Here is a 7,255-nt window from a genome sequence, read left to right on the forward strand (position 1 = left end):
TAAAGAACTGAGCTAAACGCTGCAACACACAGTGATGTACTTCCATCCCTCTGCCCCATGGCAAAGTCAGCCCAAATCACAAATCTAGAAGAACGGAAGCTAAATTTTCACATTGTTAAGATTGCATTTCCAAAAACGCAGCAGGAAATGTGCTAGGTGGGGAGTCACAACTGGTGCTTGGGACATCAGTTACTGTTGTGTGAGGGTGAGGGAAGTTAGACTGTATGTGGGATGTAACAGAAGTAGGACCAGCACGATGAGAAGATGTTACAAAAAGAAGAATGCTTATCCATCTCCAAAGATCTAGGCTTGCAGAAAAAACTCCACTTAAATGTGGAGTCCTAAAATGACATCTAAGAGTTTGAATTGCCTTCACCTGTGCTCTCAGGGCTGACCAGGTCTTTTCTCCAGGTGCTCAGTCAGTGGTTCCGGCCAAGAGTCAGCAGTTCCCATACACTCAGCATGAGCCACTGGTTAAGCCAGTTGGAGGGTGAGCCTTCCCTGATACTGAGATCCAACACACCATGATGCTTATGCAATTGCCCATCACGATGTAGGTTGACACAGTGTCAGATGATTGATAATCAGTTCATGGTTGAAGTTCATGTTCTATCATGGGCCAGTGCTCAATGATGTTACTGGAGGCATGAAGTTGTTTGGTGCAGGTTCATCTTATGTTCCACCAGTCCCACATAGGTTCTTGATCTCACGGTGACACTGCAGAGCTTTGCTGATATTTTGCTCCTTCTGGTGATCCTGGAAACTCCAAAGACTCATGGGAGGTAGTGCAGATTTTTCAGTGGTACCAAGAGAAGGAGGTCTGCCCTCAATACAGGCCTTATTCCTGTCCTGGGTCAAGACTTTGGCTTTTACTGGAACATGTCCTGGCCATCCATACTACACTCTTTGGCCAGATATCTGTGACTGCATAACTGTATGAAGCGCCAAATAGAGGGTCCTGATCTGTCATAGGGGCATGATCAGCGTCCCCATAGCAATGAAGAACAGGGTGTTGACCACAGTATCAGTAGGCTATGTACCAAATACTGGAGGGACTACCGAAACCCCCACCTCCAATAATCTCCCCCAAGGTGAAAGTAGACCACACCACTTGGGTCCTACTTGGCATTCTACCACGGCCGTTCTATTCTATGGGTACTGGGTTCTATATTTTCTCAGGGACAGAGAGCAGAAGGTTATTTTCATTGCCAATCTGGGGTCATACCTGGTTGTCAGTGCCTGCAATTTGGATCCTAAGAAGGGAGTACCAAGTCATTTGAAGCATCTTGAGGGCACTGGGTTTGCCAGCCCTAGGTCTGTTGTTCAGGTCCCACAGGGTTTCATGCAATCTCTTCATCCACCCCTGCAGGGACCGAGAATCTATCTTCAGAGCAGCCTTAAGGATGCTGTTATAACATTCAGTGAGGCCTGCTCCCATTGGATTGTATGGCAGATGAAAATGCCATCCCGTGAAGCCTGTACCCTGGTTGCTCTTGACGACCTGCAGAGTCCTATTAATTTGGTTAAAATTGAGCTGCCATTAGTTTGGTTAAAGCCTTGATGGCATAGGCCTGGTTTGCTTTTGGTACCAGATAGGCCTGCATCGGTCTGCTTGCCATGTTGATGCAAGTTAATGCGTATCTGGCCCCCTCAGATTGCAGGAGAGGGCCTATATAATCAACTTTCCACCTTTGGAGAGGGTTATGTTCTCTGGCAAGGTGGGCAGTCGTCTCTGGCACAGGTGTCTTATCCTCAAGCAAGCATCACAATCATGACATGCCTGGATATCTGACATTGTTATGGGCAGACCCCATGCTTTGGCTGCTGCCCACCATCATCTTCTGTCCAGCATGTCACAGCTTCTGGTATAGTCAGGAGCAGTGTTCTCTGAAAGAGGGTTCTCAATCCACCAAGCCAGTGTGTTGGCCTCATCATTTCCTGGTGATTGCAGGGGTTGATGTCCAGAAACATGGTAGACACATACAGTTCTGTGTTTAACCACATTCCATATGTCTAGCCACATCTCCTTGCCCCAGATTTGTCATGTGTGAATGGCCTTGTCTTGGGTGGCCCACTGCAATCCAAAGAGTGAGACCCCAGTACACAGCCCAACCATCTGTGCAGATGTTTGGTTCACTGTCACTGGGTTCCATGGTGATAACCATCCACACAGCTCGCACCTCTGCCCATTGGCTACTTTGACCACCCCCTTCTTCAAATCGTATGGTGTCAGTGCCACTGCTCTCCACTTGCTCAGATTACCTTTGCTGGACCCGTCCACATACCAAGGATCTTCAGGAATATTTCCCTTCCTGGGTGGGATTCCTTTCTGGTGGAGTGACCATCTTCTCTTCTGGCATGTCACTATGGTACATCACCGGGCCAAGAAGCTTCTGAAGATCTTCCTTCAACAGTGATGAAGATAGACTGCTCTGCTGGCTGAGGTAGGTGACCCAGTGTGTCACAGTCTGGGCTTGGTCCACCCCCATCTTAGGAAGGTGGGTTAGATTTTTACCTAGCCCTGCATTGGCAGTGTTGTTTTTACCACAATCTTAGTTGTTTGAGTTATTGGCTCTACTGCCTGCAATGTAGGATAGGCAGCCAATAACTGCTTCTCAATCATATTGTACCTTTCTTCTGCTCTGTGCCAGATCTGAGACCAAAACCCTACTGGGATCCGAATGGAATTCCAGCATTGCCACAGACCCCAGCCAAAGCTGCCCTTAGTGACATGGGTGTCCAATTCAGCTGGGAGGGTAGGATCAAATACACCTAACACTTGGGCTTGTTTAACAGCCAGTTTCGCCTGTTGGAAAGCCTCATGTTCCATTCTCCCCCAGTCCCACAGTCGCTCCTTTTTGTGAGTCTATAAAATGGCCTTAGCAGCTGCACTGAATGAGGTATAAAGGAACACCAGTATCTCAATATACCTAAGAACTCCAGCACCTGCTTTGATGCTGTAGGGACTGGAAATGCCTGAACCTTTTCTATGACAGCACTGGGTAGTACTTCAGTCTTTTCTGACCGAACTACCCCAGGAATTTTACAGACAGGCCCGGACCTTCCATTTTCTGAGGGTTTATAGCCCATTCTTTTTCCTGCAGATAGGTGGTCAATGAATCTGCTGCCTGTCCTAATGCCTCCAGTGAGTCGGATATCAACATGAAATCATCAGTGTAATAGTAAAAGTTAACATTACTAGGTTTTCCCCAGTTTGCCACATCATGCGCCACTAGGTTATGGCAAATGTTGGTGAATGCATGAACCCCTGTGGCAGGACCTGAAAGGTCCACTGCCTGCCTCCCCATGTAAATGCAAACTGGTCCTACGATTCTTCACCAATTGGAATACTGAAGAATGCATTCCACAATGGTGTCCTAGACACAAAGTTTTTATCTCCCTACTCCATGTGTCCATTAGGGAAGCGGTATTTGGTATGGCTACATGAACAGCGGCGTGACCTTATTTAATTCTCCGTAATCTACTGTCATTCTCCATGTGCCATATCACTTCCATACTGGTCATATGGGAATTATATAGGCTATGTGCAGATCTTATGATCCCAGCTTTTTCTAATTCCAGCACAGTCCTCAATATTTCATCTTGCCCTGCTGTGGGAGTCTATACTGCTTCACATTAGTAATCCAGCGTGGTTCTCATGCTTCACATGGCCTCTCAACATCACCTGCACCACCCAGGCACTAACACACCTTTCACAGAGTCTGAACTCTCCTACAGTTGGCTGGAGAGCCAGACCCCATAAAACATCAATGCCAGTGGCAACTAGCATGGATTCTGCTGCTATTGCAGGACAAAGATCTTTACTGTAGGAACTCACAACCTTTTATACCCCTGCAACAAACCCTTGGTCATGTGTACTCGCCAGGAGCCTCATGCATGTTTACGTCTGGCGCAAGTAGCTGCTGAGCTTGTTTACTCATCCCAAGGTCTTTTACATATCAAAGTGCTTTGTTTTCATATGGTCCCACATCTCCCCCTTCTTTATTAGTTTGAACAACAACCACTTGATTGAATGTAAGGAAAACTTACCAACAAGCATGCAAAAACAAAAACACACATTAGCCTGCACCACCTTTTGGACCCACAGTCCTAAACCTTGATATCACCTATCAAACCAACTCCATGAGTTTTCAACATGTAGCTTTTGCCCCACAAAACAAATTTTCTGAGGTAGTTGTCACATTGCTTGATGCTGAGAGATTACTTGCAGTCTAGTTGTACCAAGCGGATCCACAGAAGGTTGTTATGGATCCGAAGATGCTGATGGTACAGTCAAGAAGGGCTTTATGACCCTGGCTGGAACCCATCATGAACCAGCACCTGTGGAAACACAAGCATAACCTTTTCCCCCAATTATTAGCAAAGCTTTCACATTTTGGTGTTAAAAGGTATGCAATAACTACGTCTGTTCAAACGTGCTAGGTACAACCGCAACACCTGCCAGTTGATCTGCGAGTTTATTAACTTCTGCAAACAGTCTGGGCAAGATGGTATGGGACCAAATACGTGCAATGAAGTAACACTCCTTTCAGCTATTAATCAAAAACTAAAGGGAATACAGTAACGTGAATAGCCGCTCATTAGACACCTCTTTTAAATATGGCGCTGGGCGGCCACACTGCCACTGCCTGCCTAGTGCCAAGACTCTTGCAGCTGGAGCTCTCCATGCTGGGCTGTGAGGCGGCCCCGGGGTGGCCAGCTGAGTGACTTTTTTGTTTGGACAATTTCGGTGCAAGTGACCTGGCTGACAACATGCAAAGTAATTCTGAAAAGTTTGATTTCATCGCCGCAAACGCTGCAGCCATCATGTTGCACTGATGCTGCATAGTGCCCACTTTATTGCAAGTGTCTATTAGTTGTAAGAGGGTAGGCTTATTCAGAGGGCGGAGAACTCTTTGACAATCCTCAGTAGCATTTTTTATAGCCATCTTTTGTAGCCATATTTCCCGTGCTTCCTCATTTTCCACCTGTTTAACCAGACTGCCTTTCAATTTATCAACAAACTGCATGAAAGGTTCACCCGGGGCCCTGCCTTATACTGGTAAACTAATGTTGGGGCTTACCTGCATCTGGGACTCTTAAAAAGGCACTAAGGGCTTAAGTCTTTGGATTGATCCAAAGCTGCAGCATTCAATTGTACCTGAGCCATTGAAGTAGCTCACTTCAGAGTGAGCGGCAAAAATAAAACAAGAGCAAGGATGCATTTGTGTATACACAATCTGTGCAAAAAAGCATCACAGCAAATGCTGTGTCGTTGTTGTGTGTCGTTGTTGTTGGTGCAGAGTCCGGTTGGAGGCCTGTAACCAGCGGTGTTCCTCTGGGGTCTGTGCTGGGTCCAGTCTTGTTCAACATCTTCATCAATGACCTTGATGAGGGGATAATGGCCACCCTCAGCAAGTTTGCTGATGATACGAAGTTGGGAGGATTGGCTGACACGCCTGAAGGCTGTGCTGCCATTCAGCAAGACCTGGATAGGCTGGAGAGCTGGGCAGAAAAAAACCGGATGAGGTTTAACAAAAGCAAGTGTAGAGTCTTGCATCTGGGGAGGAATAATTGCATGCACCGGTACAGGTTGGGGGATGAGCTGCTGGAGGGGAGCTCTGCGGAAAGGGACCTGGGTGTCCTGGTGGACGACAGGTTGGCCATGAGCCAGCAGTGTGCCCTTGTGGCCAAGAGGGCCAATGGCATCCTGGGGTGCATTAAAAAGAGCGTGGCCAGCAGGTCGAGGGAGGTGATCCTCCCCCTCTACTCTGCCCTGGTGAGGCCTCATCTGGAGTACTGCGTCCAGTTCTGGGCTCCCCAGTACAAAAAAGACAAGGATCTTTTGGAAAGAGTCCAGCGGAGGGCCACGAAGATGGTGAAGGGCCTGGAGCATCTCTCCTATGAGGAAAGGCTGAGTGAACTGGGTCTGTTCAGCCTTGGGAAGAGAAGACTGAGAGGGGACCTGATCCAGGTCTATAAATATCTAAGGTGTGGGGGGTAGAATGGCGAGGCCAGGCTGTTCTCAGTGGTGAGTGGAGACAGGACAAGGGGAAACGGCTGGAAACTGCAGCATAGGAAGTTCCGCACAAATGTGCGCAAGAACTTCTTTACAGTGAGGGTGACGGAGCACTGGAACAGGCTGCCCAGGGAGGTGGTGGAGTCTCCTTCTCTGGAGATGTTCAAGACCTGCCTGGATGCCTACCTGTGCGACCTGGTGTAGGGAACCTGCTTTGGCAGGGGGGTTGGACTCGATGATCTCTGGAGGTCCCTTCCAACCCCTACAATTCTGTGATTCTGTGATAATATTTGTAACAGCTGATTTTCAACTGTTCTACTGAGATTTCAAAAGGGGAGCTTCTAGGAGTCAGCACGCTCTTTAGTTAAGTTCTTCCTCTGCTTCTCCTCCTGTTCTTGACCAAGCTATGTGTGTTTGTTGTTTATTTTACATAGCAGTTACTAAAAATGGTTCAGAAAGACCAGTTGTATCATTTCAAATAAAAGGAAGAAGAGAAAGATGGGGCAGAAAAACAGAAAAGTGCTCATTTATAGCAAAACGTAGTACTAATGAATGAAAAAAGCTTCTAGTCACATTCATGGAAAAAAAAGACAAAGCATATTTTATAGGTTTACAAACTCAAGTTGAATAACCCATTTAGAAGATTCATCCTTAGAGGCAAAGAAATCACACGCTTCTTGTTCAGCTGAGCTCATCTCTGAATTTACTGATGCAAAGCAGACAAGGTTGTAAATCATACTGTATCAGAAGTACTAAAAATGTCATTCTTAGATTTGCATAGCAATTCATCGCTTAGGATACACATTTTGTAAGCAGGCAGCAGATTTCTCAGGCTTTTGTTGCCTAGTAAGATTTCTGACATTCATTGAGTAAAAATTTATTTGCTGAAGTCACTGCTTGAAATACAGACTAAAAATGAGTTGGACCATGCCTGGGCACATAAACTACTGACTTAGCTGATACGCTGGGAACTATGGCTCTCCCCAGGATTCAAAAGGCTGCAAGCCTTTAAGTGATTTCACACTGTCAACAACTTATAGCTAAAATATTTTTCCTTAAATGAAGGAAGAAGGCTGGCAGCAAGGCACTTGCTCATTTCAAGTCTATGTGTAGGAACACCAGGGTAAGTGCACGACCAGCTACACAAGTGCTTTGCATGACAAGGATTACATATGAGAGAAAACTGCAGTGGGACATGGGGATGAGCCTGAACTGGAAGGAAGGAGGTGCAGGCAC

The sequence above is a fragment of the Tetrao urogallus genome (genome assembly GCF_951394365.1).
Source record: "Tetrao urogallus genome assembly, chromosome: 1".
Classification (NCBI taxonomy): domain Eukaryota; kingdom Metazoa; phylum Chordata; class Aves; order Galliformes; family Phasianidae; genus Tetrao; species Tetrao urogallus.